The sequence below is a fragment of the Octopus bimaculoides genome, chromosome 3, assembly GCF_046866305.1.
Source record: "Octopus bimaculoides isolate indiv1 chromosome 3, ASM4686630v1, whole genome shotgun sequence".
Taxonomy (NCBI): Eukaryota; Metazoa; Mollusca; class Cephalopoda; order Octopoda; family Octopodidae; genus Octopus; species Octopus bimaculoides.
Genome location: NC_142930.1, coordinates 106,942,420 through 106,970,302, shown reverse-complemented (window position 1 = coordinate 106,970,302; position 27,883 = coordinate 106,942,420). Strand labels below are relative to the sequence as shown.

The window sequence follows — 27,883 nt, the reverse complement described above, 5'->3', positions numbered from 1 at the left end:
TAGCATACCTTAGTAAAGACTTGGAAGAGAAAAACTGCACACCACAAAATAAGTTGTGCATCGGTATGTTTTATGTGAATTTCAGAAAGATGACATCATTGACATGAATGTAGCCTCTCTTGACCTCTTCCCCAACCGGAAGATTATGCTTTGCAATCGAAGCGCAGAAGTTAACTACGAAATATTAAATGAAAAATAGGCGTAGTGAAGTCTTTAAACTCCTAAGATGCAACTGCAAACTTCGATTGCGTCTATTCTGTGGAGGATATAGCACACATAATCAGCTGCTGCTCGAAAATGCTATCGAGGCACTACCTACCACTGCGACATTTTCTTTTTACTAAAACAATATTCAGTGTCATCCATAAAAAAATAAAGAAGACAGTCCTGAGATTAATATAAGCAACACCTTTGCTATTGTATACATGCTTATTAATACAAGGAACATTGGTTGAAAATTCCAATCAAAACACCTACCAAGTACATACACGCCTAGTGAGTTATGCATAGTTATAAGGGTTAGTTGTTTTGCTTATGTGAACATCACCTCCAAAATCAGCGAGTAGAATATGCTTTCATATCTGTAGTTCCTCCTCCTTGATTATCAATACACATTTATGCCAGTAAACTATTGGTGCACTTGCTTATATTAGTAAATGTCTAATTGACAATCTGGAAAAGCTAGAGTTTTCGAGCCAAGAATGAGACCGGCCAATAAGTACTTTATAGATACAATCTGCAAGCAGAAGAGTGAAAATTCACAAGACTTGCTTGGAGCTGACTATGTAACAATTGTTGTGATTATACAAAGTCCACTGATGGAGGCCTTATTTCTTTGTTAGAAAATAATTTCCTAATTCTGGGAAGAATTCTAATTAAAAAATTTAAGCAAAAAGCATACATACACATACATAATACCTACAAACATACATGCATGCATACATACATGCATGCATACATACATGCAAGCATACATACATACATACATACATAATTGCAATAGAATGAATGAGACCGAGACTCATTTTTAACAATTAATTGCTAACAAGTAAAGAAGTAAAATTCATTGTTAGATTTTGAGAATTGTTAAATAAGAGAATCTTTGATGTAATGGATAATAATCTCTTTTTTAGTTAGCTTTAATCGAAGTTGGAGATTAAGAAATGAATATAAATAATGGACTATTCAATCCTTTGCTCTGTTTTGTATATCTATGCGCATCTCTCTCTCTTTATATGCATATATATAAATTTATATATATATATATATATATATATATATATATATATATATATATATATATATATATATGTGTGTGTGTGTGTGTGTGTGTGTGTGTGTGTGTGCATGAGTATATGCGTGTATGTATGTATGTGCGTGTGTGTGCGTGTGTGTACGTCCACGTATACAAATCACGTATCGTAGTTTTCTAGTTCCGTTGCATATCTTGCAATACTTTAGATGACTCATATGTGCACACACATACTCAGGTATGCGGAAACACAAATGCATGCACACAATGCACACGTGTACGTATATATTTGTAGAGTGTTGGAAAAACACGTAGTGTTGTATGAGTACGTTCTTTTACGTTCTGAATTAAATTCCAGAGTCGATTAAAGAAGTGCCAGTGAATTACTTGTGTCAATATAACCCACAATATACTTTTGAAAATAGCGTCCTAGGAGTACCACATTCCAATAACCTAAATTAGTAAACTAATATATTTAGCATAAATAGATATACACATAGATGAATGAGCTCTTAGGCTTATTACATGAACACATACATACATACATGCATACATGCATGCATACGTACATACATACATGCATACATACATACATACATACATGTATAAATGTTACTGTATGGTTGTAAAAAGAGGGAAAATTGTAAAGCAGACAAGCAACATCTCCATCAATGACTAAACTGTTTCCCCTATATCTGACGAGGAATGTTACAGGTATCTAAGGGGTGGAAGAAAACATATCTTACAATGGCACCTGTAACGAAACACGTGTCACTAAAGAATGTTACAGCCGAATAAAGAAAATTTGGACCTCAAACTCTCTGCATTCAATAAAACAGTGGCCCACAATGTGTTTTCAGTGCTAGTACTCATACCAGGATTTGGGCTGCTTGATTGGATGCTTCATGAGTTCCGAGCCATTAATGCGAAAACCCAGAAGATATTAACAAGCACACATAATTTCCACATAAACAGTGATATAGACCACCTCTACCTAAAACGAAAACAAGGCAGCAGAGGCTTAACATCGATCCAGACTGCCTTTGAATGACATATCATATCCGTTCGGCAACATCTTTTAAGCACTAAGTGTCGAAGTGCATCCCTTGACCAAGTTTGCATATATGAGGCTGATAACATCATAAGACTTGTAAGGCGGCTCCTTGAGCAGCATTCCTTGCCTGATAATCTTAAATACATGCCCAAAGAAGTCGCACGACTCTACCGCAACATATCATCAAATGAAAGGATTAGAGTATATGAGCAGAAGACCATGCATAGACATGCTGGTCGAAAGCTCCGAGATGATATTAGCATTGACCGTCAAAGCAGTCTATCATAGACCAACAACCGGATTACTACTTCCCACTTTTAACGGTTTGCTTTTGCAATCCAAAAACAGGAAATACCAACGAAATACCTGGCGAATAAAAAGGACAGAGATGCAGGAGAAGCAGTAAAATGTGACAAACGATGTAGACTTTGTGGAGTTAACATCGAAGATATCACTCACATTATAAGCAATTGTCCGAAAATGTCATCACGGTATTATCTTCCGATGAAACATAAGTTGTAGCTAGGACAATATATAATGAAATCCATCGGAAGGATAACCCCGAGGACAAAGAAATAAGAAACCACAGTATAGTAGAAGCCATAGCCACTCATAATAAAAAGGAGTACTGGTGAAATGTCCCAGCGAAAACCTCAATATAATGTATACACAAAAGACCTGATATAATGATTTGGGACAGAGAAGAGAAACTGTGTACAGTTGTGGAAATCAGCTGTCCAACGGATGTTAACATAAAGCTCAAGATTAGTGAAGAAGAGAATACTTACGCTGAACTGTAAAAGTCTGTAAAACTTTCCAGAAGTTTATCATTTAAATATATACGACCATGTCCAGATATGCAACTATATGAATGAAAATATATACATAAGACAAAACATACAAATCTGCACATATACATACATTCATAGATCCATACAAACAAAAATACCCTGTTGTTGATGTTGAAATTCCAATGAAGGAGTCTTAGATCTAGGTTAGAAATCGGGTCTTTCTGAATTGGCGAGAAATCTTGAAATAAAACTAAATAATGACATACATACATACATACATACATACATACAAAACCTCTATATGATTACAAATTCATGTTTATACCAATAATCATTGGGATACTTGGTTATGATAGTTAATATCTTACAAGTGAATAAGTGACAATCTGGAAAAGTTAGGATGTGAAATCAAAGAAATAAGCCGACTCACACGCATATTAGAGATATTAGGAGATATTAGGAGAAATCGGTAATTTCTCTGTTCTGAATTTTACTTCACAATTATTATATTTAATGGAGTGCTTAGCTATTCCAGTAAATATGTATGTGACAACATCGGAAAGTTTGGTTTTCCTGGAAAGAAAGTGACTAACTAACATGTACTTTATAAATACAATCTGTTGGCAGAGCAAAAAAAAAAAAAAAAAAAAAAAAAAAGAATCCCCCGCCAAAAGAAAAAAAGAAAAAAGAAAAATTCAACAAGTAACATTCATCTTTTTTATTATTCAAAAGTTGCTCCTACATTCTGGGAAAAATTCAATTAACTAATATAGGAAGACACACTCACATACATACATGTAGCAGCATAGCTGTAACAGCATAAATGTAACAACATGCACATTAATAATATTTAGGTAAATTAGTGAGAATTAAGTTTTTATACTAAGACTCAACCCATAAAAGCAGTTATTTTAGTAGAAAATTTGTAAAATACTAGAATTATATGTATGTGGCGGCATAGCGGAATAAATTAGTTAAATGTAGTAGTATTAAGTCACGTAATATATAGTTATGCTGAAGCGAGGTGTTTTGGTATGGCTGAAGTAGTTGTATATATCGAGTAAATGTATTTCAATAAAAAAAAAAAATGAGATGATGTGTCTGGTGGGTTCAGTAGGTTACAAGGGTAGTTAACCAGTTTTTCTTTTGTTTTTGTTTAGTCTTTGTTCACTCCTGACAGACAGCTCTGATAGAACATACCTATCATCAGCTATAATTGTGTCTGATTTTCAAGTATAGTGCATTTACGAACATATTGAATACGAATGTTTCTTTTTAAAGATGATAGGGCGGGTTTGAAAGAGATTTAGCGGCTATATCTAGCAGGTCATTAGCTTCTTTCACTTGAAATAGCTGACAACTAGTTTTTAGAACTGATGAGTATTTCTATTCCACCAAATCTTGAATTATTGATTAAATGAAGGAATACGTACTGGTTACGGCAATAAATTATATCGATTTTATTGAATTCTTTAAAAAAAATTACTGCTCATATTTTAAATAGAGTAATTAAATATTTAAGAATAAATTAAGCTGTATGTGATGAACGTATGTTGCTAATTATTTATTGTGCTAGGGTGTTAATGGGTAACCACGGTAGATTACTAACTGCTGATCGCAGTTAGTTTGTAGCAGATAACCACAGGGGTTGCAAGTAGCTGGTCGTTGCACCTTACTAGTTGTTGTTTAGGCACTGATCAACTTTAACCGAGAAGTCTTATGAGCTGTAATTAACTCCTATTTTATTAAGATAGCACATCTAGGGCTACATGAACTAATGTATACTTCTTGCTTCCTTTGCTGTTCGTAGCAGATTAAGCTACTACCAGATAAAGGTTGCCTTGCTAACTCGTAGATATAGGTAGGTGATTACCGTGACTCTAAATGGTTGATCAGAGAATATTACGGGTAAAAACATTGGTTATTAGGTTTTATTAATGTGCAATTACATATGAGTAGTAATGGCCGATTTGAGAGGTTATTAATGCCTGAGTAATGGGTGCCTATAAAAGGTTACTAATGGCTGACATGAAGGCTTTGTTAGGTGACCATTGACTGTTGCTAATGAGTGGCCATGGCAGATTACTGATAGGTGATAAAAGTAAATTTCTTATGAATGACTACTATAGGTTAATAATGGTAAGAAGTGGATAATCACAAAGAAGTTATTTGTGCGATCAAATTTGGTTATTTAGGGACGAGAGCAAAGTGTCATTAATGGGCGATAAATAGTTTTCTATGTGACCGTAGTAGTTTATGAATGGGTGAACACAGTAGTTTACTAATGGGTAATCACGATAGTTTATTGAGGGATAATCACATAGATAACCATAGAATTTCTCTTCACTCCCTACTGACTTAAAAAGTAAGGATACATTAAGTAATGTAGCCCTTGATGTACAAAAATAGATATACGAGACCATCACAGCTGGAAAACCTCTAATCACTGATTAGGATTGATCTGGGGCAAAGCAACAACAATTAATATGAGACGCAAGACGTTGGTAATGAATGATCACAGTAAGTTACTTATCACACTAAGATGTTTCATAGATTTAGCACACAAAACCAGACGTTTTGAATTACGATGTATTCATTGGATGTACATGACATACAATTCTTTTATCTTTTTAACTACCATGAAGTCAGTCTTAATTTTAGACATATATATATATATATATATATATATATATATATATATATATATATATATATATATAAAACACTAATTCTGTAGAAAATACTTTGATTTCCGTTTCAATTTAGACGAAATTTTCGAAAAGAGAAATTTAAATTCTGTTACGCCAGTTAAGAAAGACATTCAATTTGAAAAGAGATATTACGTTTGATACAATATTTTAGCATCTTCTGAAGATGACAAATGCACTGGGAGGTAAAATGTCATTGAAACGACAGGCGACTTAACCTGAAATGAATTGCCTTTCAATAATATTTGGAAGTTGTAGTAGGAGGAAATCTGATAAGTATTTGTGACAAAATGAAATAAATATCCGTCTCTGAAATATGTTATTGACCTTAAGCCATTTCAATACTTAATTACTCATATACATTCAAATGACTTCTGAATGGTAAGTTATTCATATTTGTTTTTTCATAGAGACAACAAATGAATATCAATAATTGTTATTAAAGTAACTAATACGAAGTTTTAAGAGCCAAAGAAAAAAACAAAAAAACAGTTTCTTCTTATTAAATATATAAATACAGAAATAAGAAAATATTGTCAATAAGCAAGTTAAATGGAAATAAATTGGTTTTATAGTTCTACATATATGTAAATAGTAATATTCATTTATCGAAGAATTTTGTGTTCAAATACAACCTACATCGTTGGTAATTTATAATTTCACGAATATTAACTATTTCTAAATTCTATCTACTTTGGTGGAGTCTCCGAAGGTAATCTGAAAGAGCAAAAATTATACTGAAGAAAAAGAAAGACATGTAAAAAGCTTATAGCTACTGATCTTATTCAGAAAAACAATGGTCATATATCAAAATAGCAGTAGCTAAGTGTAACACCCGCAGCCCAAATTCTGTGAGAATACCAACCAGCCGTCGTCTGTAAATTTCATAGAATCAAAACTGTCACGAACCGAACGAGTTCACACTGCATACAGTCTAACCAGCTAGTGTAAATAAAATGTGACCCCCTCACATGAATATTTCTCGGAATCGGTTCTACATGTAATATCAAACGGTTTGAGCAGTTAATTTTATGACACCGGAAAAAAGACAACGATAGCTGAAGCCTAAAGCAACTTTGTTACATTGAAATTGTTTTTCTAAAAATTACATTACACTCCAGCCATCTTGTACACAGTTGGTAGCATCGCAGACAAGTGATGTAATCGTGACCAGGTGGTAGAGTTCAAAGCAATACATAACACCAGACATATAACAACCGACTTCTTTGATCATCACTGTACACACATACATACATGCATGCATACATACATACATACGTATATGCGCGTGTGTGCGCGTGAGCGTGTGCGTGAGTGTATATAGAGATACGCACACACACACACACACACACACACACACACACACACACACACACAATAAAAACAACATCCATCCCCCATCTATTTCGTCGATGCACCGCGTCAACCACCATAACATGTACATCCACCACTTGTACAATACAACTATCATAGCTGTAAATGTACCATTAGACCACTATAACTAATATATTATATAGTCATCAATAGACCAGTACCACCACCTAAATGTTACTAACACCTATGCAGCACTACCAACAATAACCATTAGACGAGTGCATTCATGTTATATAAGATCTGGTAGTATAGCAGTGAGAGAAGTTTAATTTAATGCTTGTCATAGAAAACATTCTGAGCTCTTCTCTTTTCCACACCACTAAGTTAGTGAGAGTCAGTGACTATGAACGAACTCTTAATTGTTCAGGTTAAAAGTTTATACTAATATCACATGTATGAAGCCATTACAACACCAAAATTACCTTATTAAAACAATGCCGAAGCAGTCTGTTAAAATTCGAATCATATTAGCAATTTAAACTGACGCAACAACATTAGGTTGCTCTTACTATCGCCTTCTACTTAGGAGACACCATAATTTTGCAAAGATGCTGACAGAAAAAAAAAGAAAGATGTTTAATATTCTCGTGTCTTAAATTATGCTCCGCCATCGTAATAAACCATTTATCCTCCTGGGCGTAATTTTGCTCACGAGATTTCTAGTACTTTTATTTCAATTCTTCCTCTTAAAAATATATAAAAAATCGACCAACTACAGCTCAATCTTTATTCCGGATTGTATTTTCAGACTTTATTTCCTGTCGTGTCTTCCTGACGTTTATAGTTATATGGTTTCGTGTTCTTTTAGTTAACTGAGAAAGCAAATAAACAAAAAAACAAAAAAAAAACAAAACAAAACAAAAGCCAACACCACCACCAACAACCAAAATACAAAAAAATCAACTGTAACAGCAATTATGACTATGAAGTCAACAACAGCAGCATTAAGAGTAACAACTTGAATATTTATGTTAATAATAATAATAATAATAATAATAATAATAATAATAATAATAATAATAATAATAATAATAATAATAATAACAATAATAGTAATGATGATGATGGTTATGATGATGCTGAAGATAATGCTGCTGATGATAATGATGATGATAATGATAATAGAGATGCTTCAAAAGTTATTGAAAGATTAGAATTCAAGAACCAAATGAAGAACAACAGAGAAAGGAGATGGAAAGAAATGGAATTACATGGCCAATTCATGCTGCAACCGGTGCTAGAAGTAAAGAACGCTAACTATGATTGAGGGACATAAGCCTGAAACAAAAGTCCAAAGCACTAATTATATCCACTCAGGAACAAGAACATGCCATTCAAACAAATCTGATAAAATCAAAGATCGACAAAACTCAGTCAGACAACAAATATAGAATCTGTCAGAAAGGAGACGAAAGTATGCAATAAACAATAAGTTGAGTGAATGCAATAAGCTAGCACAAAAAGTGTATGAGTGCAAGCATGACTGTGTAGGTAAAAGACTGCACCACCACCTCAATATTTTGAATATTAGCATGCGAGGAAATGAAAATATTTTGACATCTACTTATAAAATGAAAGCCTTTCAGAAAAAAATACTTATCTAGAAGAACAGAGCTTCTGAGGTTAATTTGGAAATGTTTCCTTTGATAAGTAGAACTTGCTTAAATGGTATCTTCGCTTTAATACTTGGGAATTTGATAAACTTGGAAGATAAATTAAATCATTATTTTCCATCATTTAACATCCATTCATAGAAATTTCAGATGATGCTAGTTTAACATTATCCGAAAGAGAAGAACTAGCTATATCCACCGATGATGGATTGAAGATTAAATATAATGAATCTACTCTAGAAAGAGTTTGGATTTCAATCAGAGAATACAAGTCATTATCCAAAAAAGCTTAAGCTATTTTACTGCAATTTTCAACATCATATTCATGCGAATTGGGATTTTCCACTCTCACCAGCATCAAGTGCAAAAAGATACCAAATCTTCAGTCTATTGACGAGGAAATGAGAGATTGTTTATCATACATATGTCCCAACATTGAAGAAACTGCCTAGACACGCCAAGCTCATACTTCTCATCAGCGCAAAATAGACGATGACTTATTTCAGTTACTTCTGTATTTCTTTACATGCGGCATTATATTTCTTTGCATTCTGTTTGTAGTGTGCCTGCAATTTTTGTAAGGCTTCAAGTGTGCCTTCTAAAAGTTTGAGAACCACTGGGTTAAGGTCAGACAAGTGACAAGCAAATCTGCGGTATTGAGCAGAATATTTACTATAGCCAATCTTTTGTAACAAGACAAAACATACACATAACACTTCCAATCAGTTAAGATCAAGTCATGGGAACTACTGCTCAGTACTGCACCAGGGCATTTATTATTATTATTATTATTATTACTATTATTATTATTATTATTATTATTATTATTATTATTATTATTATTATTATTATTATTATTATTATTGTTCAGTAGTTTTATTTTTATAACGTGCTTTCACTTCACTACCGAGCGCAGCTCTGTGTGCCTTGGGTATGTGCTGTGGTTTGCTGTGATGCTCTTATGGTTACTGTATTGAAAGTGTTTTGCGTAGGATGTGTGCAGTGCCCAGTAGTGCAATTTTCTGTATGTTATATATATTTGTAAGTCCTGGTGTTTTTGTTATGTATTTGTTTGAATATTTTTTTTATTATACCTAAGGCACCTACCTACTATGATAGGAATTGTTTCTGTTTTTAGATTCCACATTCGAGTTACCTCTATTTCCAGGTCTTTGTATTTTGAAAGTTTTTCCATTTCTTTTAGGGAAACGTTGTCATCTGCTGGTATTGATACATCAGTTAGAAAGCATTTTTTTTCTTCATGATCTTTGACAACTATATCTGGTCTATTTGCCTTAATTTCTCTATCTGTGTGTATTGGCATATCCCAGAGTATGGTTGCCTTCTCGTTTTCTGTGACCTTTTCTGGCGTATGTTTATACCATCTTTTTTCTGTTGTTATTCCATAGTGTTGGCATAGCTTATTATTATTATTATTATTATTATTATTATTATTATTATTATTATTATTATTATTATATGAAAACTCACAGCTTATTTTGCTGAGTATGATGGAAAGTGTCAGCAGTCCACTGCCACCAGACTAAGGTGACACTTATTTATTGGCCACGCTTCAAGAACCCTGCGAAGAATTCTTGCAATTCCACGCAATGCTGATTTTTGTCGGTGTTCTACCTTCACACTTGCACTATCGGCACATTGGGTCTACACCATTTTCATCACATTGGTTTGATAGTTCCGGGTTAATCTTTCACCCTCTGCCTTTATTATTATTATTTTAATATTATTATAATGCCTCTCCCAAGGTTTGATTATATTTCTTTCAACACACGTATCCACATAAGAATAGTTTCCGTTATTGCTGATTTGTTTTCGTATTTTCGAGTGTGTGGTTTTGAAACAGCAGAAAAAAAATATGGACACGAAATAGAGGCTGTGGTGGATTATAAGATCTTATGGGACTTCAAATAAAGTCTGACCACACTGTTCAAGCAAGAAAACCAAATATGATTATAGTGAGGAAATAAACAATGTAAGATCATAGACTTTGCGATTCCTTATGGTAAAATAATCGATATCAAAGAAAGTGAAAAAATATTGAGAAATATCAGGCTCTAGCCAGAGAGATTGTGGAAGGCCAAAACAACATTTATTCCAGTGGTAATTGGTTCACGTGGCCCAGCATCCAAGATGCTATCTAATAGACTGAAAGATATTGGAATAGAGACACATGTTGTCAACCTGCAGAACAGAACAATCTTGTATTCAGCAATAATCTTAAGAAAGATTCTTGATATCTGAGGAGACTCGTTGTCACCAAAAACCGAAGATAACATTCCTGCTGATTAAATTAGCATGTAATAGCTTTATATAATAAAATAGTATCTTCTTTATTTGAAATTTAGAGACCACAAGGTCGAGGATTGTACAGGATGATAGAAGGAGGGGTTATATAAAAGTATGTAACCAAAAAAAATAGAAACAAAAACTATCAAACAAGAACTAGTTCCCCGAAGTGGGTACCTCCGAGGGTTTTTTTGAAAACCCCAGAAAACCACGGTCGCCCTAATCACCGAGGTAAGTGCTCTTATCCTACTTTTCTCCTTCAATCTACAGGAGCATACTCAAAGCAAACCGGTTCACCCGGACCCTCCCTGATATTCTCAATCAATCTTTCAACAAATTTGTTGTGAACCAGCACTTCCTTCTCCACTCTCCTATTCCTTTACAAGTGAAACCTGAAAAAGTTGATGGCAGGTTGGCTAAACAGGAGGTGTCAGTCTTTTAACCTTTTCAGTCCTGTCCACTGCACAACCTATTGCGCCAAATCTACCAGGCACAACCTCTTACACCAGAAAGATAAAAGCTGCCAGTATATCTCGGTCAATGGGAAGCAGTGGAATGATCTTCATAATGAACTCAAAAGATAGCCAGACTCGTACAGGTGAACAACATATTTCTATAAATCAGCAATGCTTGTGCAGGCTCTACTGATGGCACTTCCATTTCTGTAGAATTTATCCCATATCGGTAATGTCCCCAACCTCAGCACTGCCTGATAAAAAGTTTCTGGTATTATCGACGGGCATCGGCTCGAAAGTCGACGTTCTGAGTCTTCCTGAAAACGCCGTCGCTCTTGCCCAATTTCAAACCTTTAAAGAATACCTAAGTGGAATTTTCACCGTCCACATTGATTGACTGGTAGACGGCTGTATGTGCCTGGTGACTCTCTAGGTATCAGGCACATTGCTTCTGTCTATACTTGATCCATGACTGCAGCTCTGTCAAAGAGGCGAGCTGTGGAAAAGCGGATCTGACAAACGGCGAACGCAAATGCTCATCGTCAACGAAAAGCTCCAGTTATAGTAGCTTCAGCTCATGTCTGCTCATCATCAGTCACAGTATGCTCATTCTTCCATACAGTGGGTGTTGACAGTAAATAGAGCATCTGACGAGTGAAACAGGTCGTCTCGGTAAACAAAGTGGAAGAGCAAGAACTCCAGTTTGGAAACACATAAAGTGGGGCAAGGCACCACGGTCAAAACATTAATATATGACGGAGGCGAAATAAGCGTTCGTTACCTCTACTCGACCTCTAAGGAATAGTTCTCTTTCGACTCATTTCTAGGTGGGACTGGCCATTCTACTCGCTACTTCATCAAAATTAGTGCCTATCAGATCTAACACCAGCTTCTCTGTGAAGAAACCCCCAACCTCAAATTATAACCACCCATCACATCTATTATTATAAAGATACAACAGATATAAAGACAAAAAGCAAAAAAGTACATCTCTACAACATTCACAACACGAATAGGCAAGAAGAAATAAATCAAAAACTAGGAAGAAACATTCTAAAATCTCACAAACACCATTTGCAAATACATTATAATTCAATTCAATTTAGTTTATTCTTACACATAGTTCAATAAATAAAAAATGAACAAATTACAATAAATTAAGTCACACAAAATAATACATTGTGGATGTCTTGAGTTGATATTAAATGCAAAGATAACGAGAAAGATATACCTTCTTTGATTAAAACAAATATGAACGTGTATTATTTGGATGTAATTATGAAGCTGGTGCACTTTCCGGTTACACATTTCCTACACGAAATGCATATTGTATTTTATTTCACAAGTAATCTAATTACTGTAGTTTAATTACTGTAACAATATCACTAACCATTATACCTCATGTATTTAGTTAGATTTACTTTATTCAGCACGATAGAAAATTTATCAAATGTTAGAGCTCACTCATCAGTAGGTCCCACAACATTTATCGAAGAGAAAAGTAATACTTTCGAATATGTATAGGGATATATTCAAGAACCGAGTTTAATACATTAAATCGTATCTTTACATAAAGTGAATAAAATCACTAAATTTAAGATCTATATGCCCTTATACAATAGACAATGATAAAATTTGTTTTATTTCTTCAACGCTGTAGGGTATCCTCAAGCAGTCGACTCAATCAAAATAAACGAGATTCAAATATATTTTAAAAATTCTACGAGTAAATTGCTTTTAGAAAGTGTATTATGCAAAACGATATCTGCTTTAAAGTAACGCAACTATTACTGAGCTGCATATTCTCATCATGAGGAGAATTAATGCCTTGAAACGTTAAGAAAATCTGTACATTTTGTTATAAAGACAGACAATTCATTCTGTTACTAACTGTCTCAGCAATATTAATGAAATATTCTAGAAAAACTTGGATCGCTACTCATTGACTCATTTATATATCCCTGATGTTGTTTACTGTAACTACACCTGCATCTCTAATACTATATGTTGTATTTGGATTACTATGTCCCCCGTCTCTCTCTCTCTCTCTCACACACACATGAATTACTTGCGGCTACTACAAAAGTCGAGTTCACATCACAAAAGAACATTGTGACAACTTTTTTGCTACATCAAATAGTTCTGCTATTAAGCTAGTTATACTAATGTAACTTATCTAATATATATATATACACCGTACATATTCATGTGTGTGTGCGTGTGTGTGTGGGAGAGGACATGTATATATATATATGTGCATACAACATACATCTATACATATATATATATATATATATATATATATATATATGTATATATATGTATGTATACACACATATATGTATATATATATGTATATATATATGTATATATATATATATATATATATATGTATATATATATATATATATATATATATATATATATATATATATATATATATATATATATATATATATATATATATATATATATATATATATATATATAGGTCAATGATAGGCTTGCCTCTACATAACCTCAACATTGCTTCTTCTTGCATTTGTTGCTCTATTCTCCACATAAATATATAGTATTCATCACTTACTGAATTTGGAGGATAGAGCAATATTTATGAATCTAGCTGGCTATCCAAGAGAGGTGAGCGAGATATTGTCAGTCTGCTGCTTAAATTGATGCAGGTCGACATCTGAAGAACAGATATAAGCAGAGAGTAGATTCCAGATTATTACAGGAGCAAATCCTTTATACTTACACGCATGAATGCATACATACATACATTAATAGACCGAAGCACACGCACACACACACACATACACACACATATACACACACACATCCACACACGCACACGCACACGCACACACAGATCCACACACGCACAGACACAATGACCGAAAGAATAGATAGTAATTAAAATGATGCTATTGATGATATCTTGTTTTTATATAATACTGTGCTAAAAACTTTTGCAAACCCTAAGTAAGATACATCAACTAAATCCCTTTCGTTGGATTTCGTTACAAAATATCGATAATGGTGGAGTTGTTGACTTTTATTGAGGCAAAAAGAAAAAGAAAAGAAAAAGAAAGAGACCCCCCCCCCCACACAAAAGAAGATAACTTGAACAAACAAAACAAAACAGGTTATTCTTTCGTAGAAAACCTTCATTTATTAAAATTTCCGTGATTATAGTTTCTGCTACCTGACATGTATTACGTAACGAGCTAATAGGCCGATAATTTTCTTAGATATTAATTTTTTTATATATATTGGAATAATTACTGCCCCAAGCTAACTATATCGAATAAACAGCTAAATTGAAATATGAATGATGATGGATATTCCAATTCATAGGCAAAGCAATTTGTTATCAGATTTTAAAATTAACTCATATAAGGTAAAGATGACTATAAATTAAAAATTTCTTTCAGAGAAAATGACATTATGTTCAGGTATTATCGAGGATGGATATCTGCTTTTATCGTGCAAAATATTTATTAAAAATTTCTCTTCTGCTTGTATCTTCTTTTGAAAGCCAGAATTATTGTTTTAGAATTATACTAGCCTGGAAACAATATATTCGATCTACCCAAATTTCATGCGGAGGCTTTGGCCCCCACGGAAAATATACAGGAATTTCGCCTATCCAAATATAATGAAAACGAATTTTAAGGGCTTGAACATAACACAGTTCACACCTTCACAGGTTCCTCTCGCATAGCATCTACAACCTAATAAGTTAAACCAGTATACTCAATACGTAAGTTGACCTGGACATGTATGAAGTATACTTTGATACTGTAGTAAGCTTAAGTTTATAGAAGTCTTTGTTACTTTAGAATTAATCTCCAGAACGGTAATTACAGTGCTATCCTAAATGCTAACCCTCCCATACAGGCCATGATGATATAAAAATACATAAACAGAAAAAGGAGAGCACTGTTTAGGACGCAATCTAGAAATAAGTACAGACGAAGATATACTGTCGAGTTTTTCAGTTCACCTCTGTAGCTAAATCCAGAATTTGTAATCATTCCAGAACCGATAGAGCAGTTGAAAAGATGCAGCATGTCCAGAATACAAGACTGCACCCTAATTATTAAGACACTGAATTCGAAGTGTACAACAATGTCCTTAATTTATCAGAACCATGTTGCATCTGGTGCATTGAATCTGTAGTTTGCAACTTGTTGCACATTTTTTTGCCTATTTCTTAACGCTGGTAAGGTTTATACACAATAACTACAGAAACAGAAGCATTCTGGAGTCTTATTGATGAGGAGAAGTGTTTCTGCAAACGGACAAAAATGTCTCCAAAATACTTGACACTCTCTGACAATGGCGATTGCTCCAAAGATAATGAAGAGGAAAAATAGGGGAGGATGTGGAAAGGAGTAAAAGAAGGAGAAAAATGTGCATGTAGATGAAACGGCGACTAAATACAAGTTCCTTCGTTGTCATAAGAGTTAATTTGAGAAGTGAAAATACTAGTTAAACAGTAACATTTTCCGTTTAAAAGAAAACAAAACATAAAGAAACAGCAACGCTGCAAGATGTCGTTAAAAATATTTTATCGGATATTTCCTTGTGTTAAGCAGCAGATGTGTTTGAAACTAAGCCGTGATCAAATGGTAATAAAAACAGTTCAGTTTGCTAAATTAAAATCATTGAAATCAGAATAGTAAAGACAATGAAGAACAGATTTTCTTTTTCAAGACCTTTTAAAAATTATTTTAAATAAAACTTATAAAAGCGCCAATGTTATATAAATCCTGGAAAAAATTTAAATTGGAAAACTTTTAAAAGAATATTTGTTTTTCTACGACTGCAGATTTATAATCCCCAAACAAACCTCGTTTAAAACCAAAGCGACGCCATTTTATCATCAATTTATTTTTTCCGCACAAATTTCTTTTTACTCTGACTACTGACATTTATTCACTTGAGGGTTACCTCACTTTACACATAATAAATTGCTTCTCTCAAGAATTTAAGCACAATAATTAGATCAATTATACTTCTTTGAATAATAGCGACTGCAATATCATGCTCCTTCTTATCATCGACAACACTATCCTTCTCTTCCTTTTCATGAGAAGAATTTTTTTTACATGTAGACACTATTTCTAAACTTACTTGATGATGAAGGATTTTGCATTTAAGATCATGGCTTTCTCACAAATATCAGTAAAATAAATAAGCAAATCGGATTTTTTCCTACTAAGAACATTCCATGATAAAAATCGTTATGAACAAAACTGTATCAACACAAAAAACTTTAAAAGCAGCAATAGCAGCAGCTATGACAACATCATCGATAGTGATGATTTATTATCTACGCAAAAAATAAATTCAGGAGGTAGACAAAGAAAATTGTGTTACGCTATGACGTAACAGGAGTAAAATGGCGCCAAACGGCAATGATAGCACCAATAATAATAATATCTGGCTCAGCCATAGTCGTGTGGTTCAAAACTTTGCTTCATAAATGCATGGTTCTGGTTGGATTCCACTGTGCAGCGACTTGAAGAAATATTTTCCAGATTCAAGTTCAACAATATCCTGCAACGAAATTTAGCAGAAGGTACTAAGTGGAAGCCCACTCCGTATGTATGTATGTATGTATGTATGTATGTATGTATGTATGTATGTATGTATGTATGTATGTGTGCCCTGGGTATGACTTTAAACTGAATACAGTTTAAAGTGGGGCCTCGAAACGTGAGATTCAAGGATATGAGAAACGTGGAATCATCACTTAGTCAACATTTTCCCAGGTTTTATTCTGACCCAGAATAGTAGCACTTGTTAGGGTCTTAACTATGGGTTAAATAGCATGTTAACCACTAGAAATAAAAGACCGCTAGTATGTATGTATGTATGTATGTACATATGTGTGTGTTCGCATACATGAAAAACAAAGAGCAATCACATATATGAAGAGATTAGGGTGTATAATATAGTTTAACGACACATATACCAACAAATGATAACCGTGACACCGAATTTCAGGTAAAGTTGATGCCAAAAACTCATCAGATGGTAATCAGCAGCCATCTTTGACAGTGTTCAACTTAAACCTATGACGTGCTTACCTGAGGAATATAGATCATGAGCTTTCTATGAAACTTTGATTCATAGCCATCGTATGTTTGTATGATCTCAATTAAACTCTATCTATCTATCTATCTATCTATATATCTATCTATCTATCTATCTATCTATCTATCTATCTATCCATCCGCCTGTCTGTCTGTCTGTTTGCTTGTCTGCCTGTCTGTCTATCTATCTATCTATCTATCTATCTATCTATCTATCTATCTATCTATCTATCTATCTATTTATCTATCTATCTATCTATCTATCTATATCATCATGGACGGACGGTAGACACATCGGCTCCCATGTAAGTTGCATTTTTCACCTCTTAAAAGACCTATTTTGTTTTAAAATTTTGTATAAGTTGTGTATAACACAAAATACTTCGTGAACATATATTTTTCAAATCGGAAATAGCTCTATTTAGAGCCTTATTTCCAAAAATTCAAACATATCTTCCTCGTTCCTAGCCATATTCTTTAAAACGAATATGGCTAAGGTTTTCAACGAGGCCGACTTCCCGCTCCTAATGCCAGAGGCGAAAACACTTAATGCCGTTCCGCATGAACGCAGACAAGTGATGAAGAAGAGCAATGATTCTGAGTCAACTGCTGCTGCCTCAACCACCACCACTACCACCATCACGTGTACAAACTCTGCTGCTACAGCAGTCTTGCCTGCCACCGTCACCAGTGACAACAACAACAACAACGACAAAGACAACAACAACAACAGCAACAACAACGACAACGACACAAATGTCCTTGCTAACACGACCACTGTCCTCACCACTGCTACTACCAGTGACAATAACAACAGCAACAACAACAGGACACCGACCTTCAACACCAACACCACCACTACTTCGACAAACTCTGCCGCCACTACCACCACCTTTGAACCTGGCAGTACCAACACCACTGTCAATACCACCATCAACAACTACAAGACGAACAAGATAAACAACACCACAAACGCCACAAACAACATATCTGCCAGCATCACAAAAACAAATTTTGCCGATGCAACGAAAGAAAAAAGAACAATATTAACATTCACCCAAAAACAAATCAATGACACAAAATCCCTTCTCACGAAAGAAGGTGACACTGTACAAATACACATACCAAAAGCAATTATTGAAAATACAAACAAGAAGCACATATCATACAGACTTATCAACAAGAAAACGAAGCGACCGGAGAATTTCTCCACCCAAAAAATTGAGATTTGTCTCAAACCGATATGGCCCTTTCAAAGTCATGTTACTTGGGGACGAAAATTTGCCACGGTCCTAGTACGCTTTAAGAGCGAACAGTTAGCGAAGGAATTTTCAACACTCTCTCTCCACACAGATGACTTGGTGATGATACCGAGTTATCTTGGACAGAGAGTGACGAAGGTGACAGTAAAGAATGTCCCTTCACAAGTGGAAACACAGTGGATAGTAGGTTCTATATGCCTCGAAATGGAGGAGGCAAATATATTAGAAATTGCTACTGCAGAGGAGAAAAACTGGGAAGGGGGAAAAAAAGTCGAAGTCCTCCTCCACATCACTGAAGAGGAGTGCCAAAAGATCCCCACACACATCCAACTGGCAAAGGACCACAAGTTATATGTAGTGGTGGAAGGAAGGCGGCCACGTTGTTATGTATGCGGCAGCGAGGCACACCTCAAGGACAGTTGCCCAACCGCCGCCAACCAAAAAAAGCAACAAGGGCAACCACCAAAACCCGGAAAAAAAACCCTACTACCAACACCACCATCAACAATCAAAACAAGAGAAACACAAGCAACACTGGCAACTGAGAAGACAACAGCAACTGCAAAAACAACAAGTGAGGAAGCAGGGGAAAAGAAAGAAAATTCCAAGACTGTTTCCCCCTCCCCCACATCACACACACCTCACACAAATAACAAGCCATCAGCACCAACAAAAACAGCAACACAACCACTCACACAAGCACACACAGACGCTCACAATTTGCCCCTACCCCCTTCCGATTCCTCAGAACCTTCGTCGGAAGATGAAAGTAATGAGGAATGGCAAATAGCCCAGAAAGGAAGGAGGAAGAGGAGCAAGAAAAGAAAAGCAAACACAAACAAAGCAGGGAGATACACAACTCCCGAAAACACTCCAGACACCAACACAAGCACACACAACTACAACACAAGCAACAAAACCCCAAAAGCAAGTACACACACAATGCTCACTGCCATCAACACAAAAAACTCAGAGTTGATGGAATACATCAACACAAAAACAAACATAACAAACGAAGACATAAAAACCAGCAACCACCCATACACAACACCGCCAGAACACATCAAAATACTAAACATAACACCAACCCTGCACCACACACTAAAATCTATTTTTCCAAAGGCAGTTGGCAAATGCCAAAAATACCTGGCGAAAAAACTATATAGTGATCTCCTCGAAGAAAACCCGAAGGAGGAGACAAAAAAAACTCTCAAACGGTAAGTGACTCTCTTTATAAAACTTTAACACTCAAATCAAAATGATGCTCAAGATTGGTTGTGTAAATGCGCGTGGCTTGGGGTCCCCTTGGAAACAAGGGTACCTCCTAAATGACATAAAGTCACATAAACTAGAAATCATAGCCATAAGCGAGACCAGACTCCATGATCCGCGGGCCCTATCGTCCATGTTTGGCCGACAGTTTAACATTTATTTTTCTCCCTGTCTGCCGAGAATGGGCGGTAGTGGCACGGCGGTACTCTTTCGCAAGAGTCTGGATCTCGAAGTAAAGACAGTATTCATAGACCCGGAGGGTAGATTGGTTGTTCTGGATGTCGATGGCAGCGATGGGTGTGCTTTTCGACTCATATCAGTATACGCACCACCTTTAACAGGTAGGCCGGATTTCTTTCGACGTCTAGAAGTATTCCTAGGAACGTCTCGTCCTTTACTTTTAGTGGGGGATTGGAATGCTACCTTGGACACGCATCTAGACTATGTGGGCAGAGATAGGAATAGACGGGGATGCAAATGCCTCAAAGACCTGCTCAGACGCTTTCAACTGTCTGACAGGTACCGACTCGATTACCCGAATGCGCCAATGTGGACATGGACAAACCGCATCGGGTCGTCGAGATCGTATCTAGATAGAATACTGTGTAGGAGAGTAGATAGAGATAGCATAGGGTGTCCACAATTTCACATAGTCAGCTACACGGATCACAAACTTGTGACGTGTACGCTAGACTTAGATAAGACACATAGGCAGGGCTCCGGTTACTGGAAACTAAACGCGTCTTTCCCGTCGAGACCAGTTTTCAGAGACCGGATTAGCACGTTAGTAAAGAGGGCTTTGACAGGAGCCATCATCAATAACAAATGGTGGTTTGCCCTCAAGAGAGCAATAAAAGCAGAAGCGGTTAGGTATAGCAAAGCACTAGCCATAGACAGAAACAGAGTAGAGGGTGAACTAGTTAAGAAGCTAGAAGAGGCAATTAGAAGTGGCATCGCATCCGACGTTTTGGCGGCGAGGTTGGCCCTTGACCAACACTTCAACGCCAAACACGAAGGGTGCGTTGTCAGGGCTAGGATGCGTGCTCTAAGAAACGAAGGTGTTGGAGCCGCACGAGAGGCCCGGGTGGCGGAGGCGCAACAGGGCAACAAAGCCACCATTCGGTCTCTGGTGGACGAACAGGGGCGCGAACTGCTCGAGCCAAGCAAAATGTGTGAGGCCTTTCAGCGGCACTTTGCTCGACTGTTTGGGACGAATGGCGAGCGAGAACGCAGGGTGGACTTCAGTGCCTACCTGCACAGCCTTCCACGACTCTCGGCAAGAGAGGCGGAGTGCTGCGAAGGTGCCATCACGGCGGCGGAAGTGAGGGACGCGATGGCGGGATGCTCGAGGGACAAATCTCCGGGTTTGGATGGTCTGCCCTACGAGCTTTACAACTGTAAGCCAGACTTGTTTGGAGACGTCTTGGTGGCGGTGTACTGCAACTGGCAGCAAAACTGGAGCATTCCCGGTTTTGTGAGTCGAGGAGCCGTAACGCTGCTGAAGAAAGATCCAAACAAGGGGGACGTCATAGATAACTTTAGGCCCATCACTCTGCTCAATGCAGACTTGAAAATTTTGGCCAAGGTGTTAGCCAAGCGGTTGGCGCTTGTCATCGAGAAACTGATCGGTAAGGCGCAAACGTGCGCGGTGCCGGGCAGGAGCATCCATGACAACCTCCATCTGATGCGCTACATCATAGAGAGGGTAGTTAAGGAACCTGGCATGGGTGGGGCCCTGATCAATTTAGATCAATCGAAAGCTTTCGATAGGGTAGACCATCAATACTTGGAGGCTGTCCTCATAGCAGCCGGCTTCGGTCCCATTTTCCGCGGCTGGATGGCTGCCTTGTACAGAGGCATCCGTTCGGTAGTTCGCGTCAATGGGCATCTATCAAGACCCTTCGACATTGCACGTTCGGTCCGTCAGGGATGCCCCCTCTCGTCGCTTCTGTACGTGTTGACTCTCGAGCCACTACTGCGGAAGCTGGCGACGCTGAGGGGCATCCCGCGAGAGTTGGGATGCGGGACGAGCGTGTCGGCATACGCGGACGACGTCACCGTCATAGTGTCTAGCCAAAAGCACATCGAGCTTGTCGGCGAGACACTGAGAGACTACGAAGCGGTAACGGGAGCGAAAATCAACCGGGATAAGTCAGTGGGCTTGCGGCTCGGCACCTGGAGAAGCAACCCCATGCCGTCAAGTAGCGCCTCCGTCGTGGGACGTTGGACTGACGGTCCGGTTGAGATGCTCGGGGTCTGGTTTGGTCCAGACCTCCAAACGGAGAAGAACTGGGACGAGATAACGAGAAGGGTGGCCACCCTAGCCCGGCAATGGGCCGAGAGGAAGCTTTCCCTGAAAGGTCGGGCGGAGGTGGCGAACACGTACATCGCGTCCGTCATCTACTACCGCCTGACCGTCGTTCCTTGTCCCGACCCTACCATCACCAAACTGGAGCGCATCCTCTTCCGCTTCTTGTGGAAAGGAAGCGTTCCGATGGTTAGGCGATCCGTTTGCTGCCAACACCCGTTAAAAGGAGGACTGGGCATGCCGTGGTTGATGATGCGCAGACACGCGCTGAGACTGCGACATCTCCGGCTCTACGTAGACAGCGGTGAACAGGTGTGGTCACCGTTTGTGCGGCGCGCTTTCCCGCAGCTCGTCTCCATGACCGAACTGCAGTCATGGATCAAGAAGAGGCCGAGGAAGGGCGAATGGCACCGCGAGTGTCGCGCTGCTCTTCGGCAACTCCAACAACCCGGGTCAACCTTGAGCGACTGCATCACAACTAACGCATTCTATAGTGGATTAGTGGAGGGAAGGTACGACGACGATCTCGGGGCGAACCTGGGCGTCGACGAGGAATACCTGACCCGCCTGTTTAAGACGACCTTCGGGCCGGGACCTATGGACAACTTCCAGAGATCCCTGGCCTGGCAGTGCTATCGAGAAGCACTACCCGTTCGGGATAAGCTCTACAGGCATGGCTCGAGAAACACGGGGCCGACCTGTCCGAGATGCCGGCAGAGCGACGAAACCGTTCTGCACGCACTCGTACAGTGTCCCACCATTTCCGAGCTGTGGGCTTACGTCGAACAACTGCTATCGCGTGTGGGACGAGTCGGTCTATCAGCCGAGTCTATCGTGAATATTGTCGCGCCTCCTTCCTTTAAACGGGAAGGAAGAGCTATTTTCATCGTACTTGTGGCTATGGCGAAAGAATGTGTATGGTGGACGCGTCTGAAAGGTCTAGAGACAAAGACTTTCCTCTCTGGGCAATCTCTCATCAACTTCTTCAAGTATCACCTGAAGAGGAAGTTGAGAGTAGAAAGGGAAGTCTTGTCTAGTGAATGCTTCAAAAAAAGATGGGTGAATGTAGCAAGGATGGCACGTGTGAACGATGGAGCCATCTTGAGCATAACCCTATGAACAAGAAAAAAAAAACAAAAACAAAAAGGCAAAAGAGAGTCACTTACTGTTATAGTTTCTTCAATGAGAATATTGACCAAGGTTACCGTGGTCTTTTCCGTGGGCTTTTCCTTCCACGGCTAAACCTAAACTGTCCTCCCCTCTTTTTACACGAGAACATTACTGTGTGATACACGATCCCTATTGATCGGCCTTTCCTTTTCTTTTTTGTTCGATCCCTTTTGATCGAACTGCCCCTTTTTCCCTTCCTACGATCCCTTTTGATCGACACCACCAATTTTTTTTTTTTTTTTCCTTCCTTCCCCCTCCCAAAAAGAAAAGCTCTACATTGTATTTGTCCCATCTTCGTTGAGCCCTGTGTGGCTAATAAAAGAAATGTATCTATCTATCTATCTATCTATCCGCCTGTCTGTCTGTCTGTTTGCTTGTCTGCCTGTCTGTCTATCTATCTATCTATCTATCTATCTATCTATCTATCTATCTATCTATCTATCTATCTATCAATCTATCTATCTATCTATCTATCTATCTAGTCTAACGACTAGAAGCTGAGTGTTTCTGCCTCCTGCATAGAACCGAACAGCGATAGCAGCAGATATGAACTTCAACCCCGGAATATATTGTTGTTATTGTTACTATCTCTGCAGCCGAGTGCTTCCTCCTTTCTCTTATTCCTTTCTTTCCAGAAAATCCTAAAATGATTTTCTCCCAAGAAAGTGTGTATCACACGTTGAAACTAAGCCTTTCTCTTTTACCATTCTGAATAATGTCTGATCTCTCAACGAGTAAAGCTCATAGTCAACTCATGTTCATCGGGGGTGGGGTTTATTCAAGACATGAAGCTCCTTGGGGACATCACTCAACCGTATGTTTGCATCCACCACGTTCTCGTAGTGCCGCATAAAAGTCACGACATGCTAAGAATAAATGCTCCTGATGATATATCTGGCCGTTATCTTGATATTTCAGAAACACACAGCACCAGGTTTAGGGTTGGCTTCTGTCGTGCCAACTGAACTAGTTTTTTTTATCTGATTGTCGATCTTAAAGACCAGCCACGTGCACTAATGTTTCCTGAAGTACACATTCTCCTACACATTTGTCTGGGGTTCTCAGAGAAGAAGGTGGAGAAAACCCAGACCGATGTGTCTTTCCAATGGTTTGAATAGACCTCTGAAGAAAAAGATAGATTGAAGAATTTAGCGAAAATAGGGAAATTATGGTTAATTATATCGCTCAAAGTGTTATATTGATAATGTTTTATTGACTGAATATAGGTGAAAGGTAAAATTAATTTCAGTAGGATTCGGATACAAAAACAGCCATAAAACGATACTAAATAACGTAAAATATTTCACCCAACAACCTACTAACGTCATCAATGAATAACTCTAGGCAAATTCACCATAATAATTTATTACTAGCAATGTTAAATCTCTGAACGAGGTATAAACAGCAGCTGCACGACAACGTGAAGTATATTTGCCACTTATGGTGAATTTGCCTAGAGTTATTCATTGATGACGTTCTAGAAAAATGATCAAACATCCCGACCTTTCCTCAGCTATAAGACTTGTTCCTTGCTCAGATAATCTCCCTGCCCCTACACACCCAGCAAATAAGTATCTTCTTCCTTCATCAGATGAAGAAATGACTTCAGCGGACGATTCTGCCAAGTCGATCTCTTCTAAAGACAATGTCTCTGTTTATTCAGAAGCAAGTGGCAATGAGCCCCACTGGATCACGCAAGAAGCCCAGAATAACCTTGCCCGTGATCTGTATCTATCTAAGCGGCAGTCAGAAATCCTGGCATCCTGGCTTAAGCAATGGAACTTTTTAGTTGGGAAGATGTAAGGATAACCAGTTTCAGAACACGGAACCAGGACTTTGCTTCATTCTTTGACATGGAAAACAGGTTTACTATTGCACAAATGTATCTAGCTTGTTAACCTTCCTTGGTTTCCCATCATAACCCCTCAGACTGGCATCTTTTCATAGACTCTTCCAATGAAGTCTGAAGGCTGTACTCCCTGCACAAATGGAAAAAATACGCTAGCTTTCCCATTGCCTACTCAGTCCATCTGAAGGAGTCGTATGACAATATGGAGCTCCTTTTGGGAGCTGTCAAATACGAACAGTATCAGTGGAGTCTCTGTGGGGACCTCTAGGTAACTGGGCTTCTTATGGGTATGCAAGTGGGCTTCACAAAGAACTGTTGTTTTCTCTGGCTCTAGGACAGTCGGGCTGTGACCAAGCACTACAAGCAGAAGGAGCACTTTCATGCCTAGTGAACAGAGTGTCCAAGAAAATCCTCTGGTGGACATGGACAAGGTGCTTCTTCCACCTCTTTATATCGAGCTTGGTTTAGTGAAGAATTTCGTGAAGACCATGGACAAAAATGGCGGTGCCTTTCAACGCTTGTGCACTTTGTTCCCAGCTCTGAGTTCTGCTAAGCTCAAGGTGGGCATCTTCGTCGGATCTCAGATCCGAGACGTGCTGAAGTATAAGGACTTTGAGGAGTTTCTTACCTTAAAGGAACTGAGAGCATGGGAAGCATTTAAGTCAGTCTGCCATGGCTTTCTTGGTAACACATAGGTACTAGATTACCAAGAGTGTATCAAGAAGTTGTTACAGTCTTATGAGGGTATGGGATGCCGAATGTAACTAAAAATTCACTTTCTCCACTCCCACCTCAACTACTTCTTTCCAAAGCTCGGAGCAGTGAGTGATAGAGAAATGTTACACCAAGATATTAATAAATAGGGGAGAGCTACTATTAATAAGGTGGAACCCCAGCATGATGGGGGACTTTTGCTGGATGCTCTTGCGTGACATCTCGGAGGCAAAGTACACAAGCTCATCCAAAAAATCTCACTTCTAACTGTCTGCTTTACTATGCTTTGTGTGTATTGTATTATCCAAGTAGTTTAGTTCCATCAGTGTTCTGTATCTATGCTGTTTTTTTTATCTGCAATATGCCTTTGTAACAGATGAATTAGACACGTTACGTTTTGAATTTCTATGCAGTGTAATTAAAATGGGATATGTGAAAGCAAAAATATCTAGAGATGATAGAGCAGAACTGTTCAGAAAATTGAATTCACAACACCAAATTAGTAAAAAAACACCTATTCACATCCTTGCCTCAGAGCAAAGATAAATTTTTGCAAACTAGTGTAACCATTTTGACATCTGGACTTTCAACTCTGCACCATTACCGGCAGTTGCGAGCGTTGGGATTATGCGGAGATGAAGTATTTTTTTTATCTAACTAACCACTCTCCTGGTATAACTTTTCTATAGGACGATCTCTTCATCCTCTTCATCAGATATAATGGCAGGTGTCAGTCACCAGATTCTATTTCCGTTTGAACATTTACCCAAGGACATATTTTTCGACATATTTAGACATATTTAGACAATGCTTATTAAGAATGTCAAAGGTTTTATGATGCCATCATCGCCTTTCAGGAACTTTTGGTCAGTGCATGAGGTAAACCTATTCTGGTGTTCATGCACCTACAAGTTACAAGGCACCTATATTTATTATCCAATACCTCAGCTGGTAATAGCAAAAACAGAAAAAATGTTCATTTACCTTCCCGCCTTATGGTATTCCTGGTTTTCCTGAAAAACTCCCTGTCTACATGTGCAATGGTACTATTCAAGTTAGCTTTACACTGTAGCGACAGCATAAGCGCTTATGCATTTTAACTGCCCACATTGTAGCTGTTCACTTTTAACTACCCATTTTGGTTCACTACGCGATGGTCAGATCCATTTAGCGTTGCTTGGACGGCTCACATCTTTAACATAATGGATTAGCGTCTGTTCGTCAGTTATAAAATGGGAAGTTCTAGATCGCAAAGTCCTCAGGCGGGAGAGTTTTGCTACGAGCGACCTGGGACCTTGACGTGAAAACAATATTGATTTCAATTTGTAGTTTTCAATTTGAACAGACTTCAAACCAGAATCCTTGACGTTATACTTAGCGTTCTGCCAACCTTTGAGTACAAGTAACCACGATTATTGTGTTACAGTATTTTAGGTTTTTCGTTTACCTCTATTCTACATTTTGACGAGCATTTAAATATATATAATGTTTTGACAACCAAACTGTCTTAACAGTTTGCTTCATTCAATTTCTGAAGTTGTAATAAATGTTTCTTTGCGGTCTATTGCAATTTGTCTCTGAATTTGTTTATTACTGTCCATCTTGAATTCATTTAACATACCTTACTTCAATTCATACATCCACATGCAT

At 37.8% G+C, this 27,883-nt stretch overlaps 1 long non-coding RNA gene across 2 annotated transcripts in view; it reads left to right on the top strand.

The window, feature by feature from the left end:
- Positions 1–27,883, top strand: part of LOC128247410 (uncharacterized) — an 85,794-nt gene that overhangs the window by 10,866 nt on the left and 47,045 nt on the right. The window contains exon 1 of one of the 2 annotated variants that reach the window (XR_016240920.1): positions 16,929–17,141. The exons of the other annotated variant lie outside the window; for it this stretch is intronic. This is a non-coding gene — a long non-coding RNA (uncharacterized LOC128247410). Of the gene's footprint in view, positions 1–16,928; positions 17,142–27,883 lie in introns of those variants that run through there. 2 annotated transcript variants of the gene reach the window in all.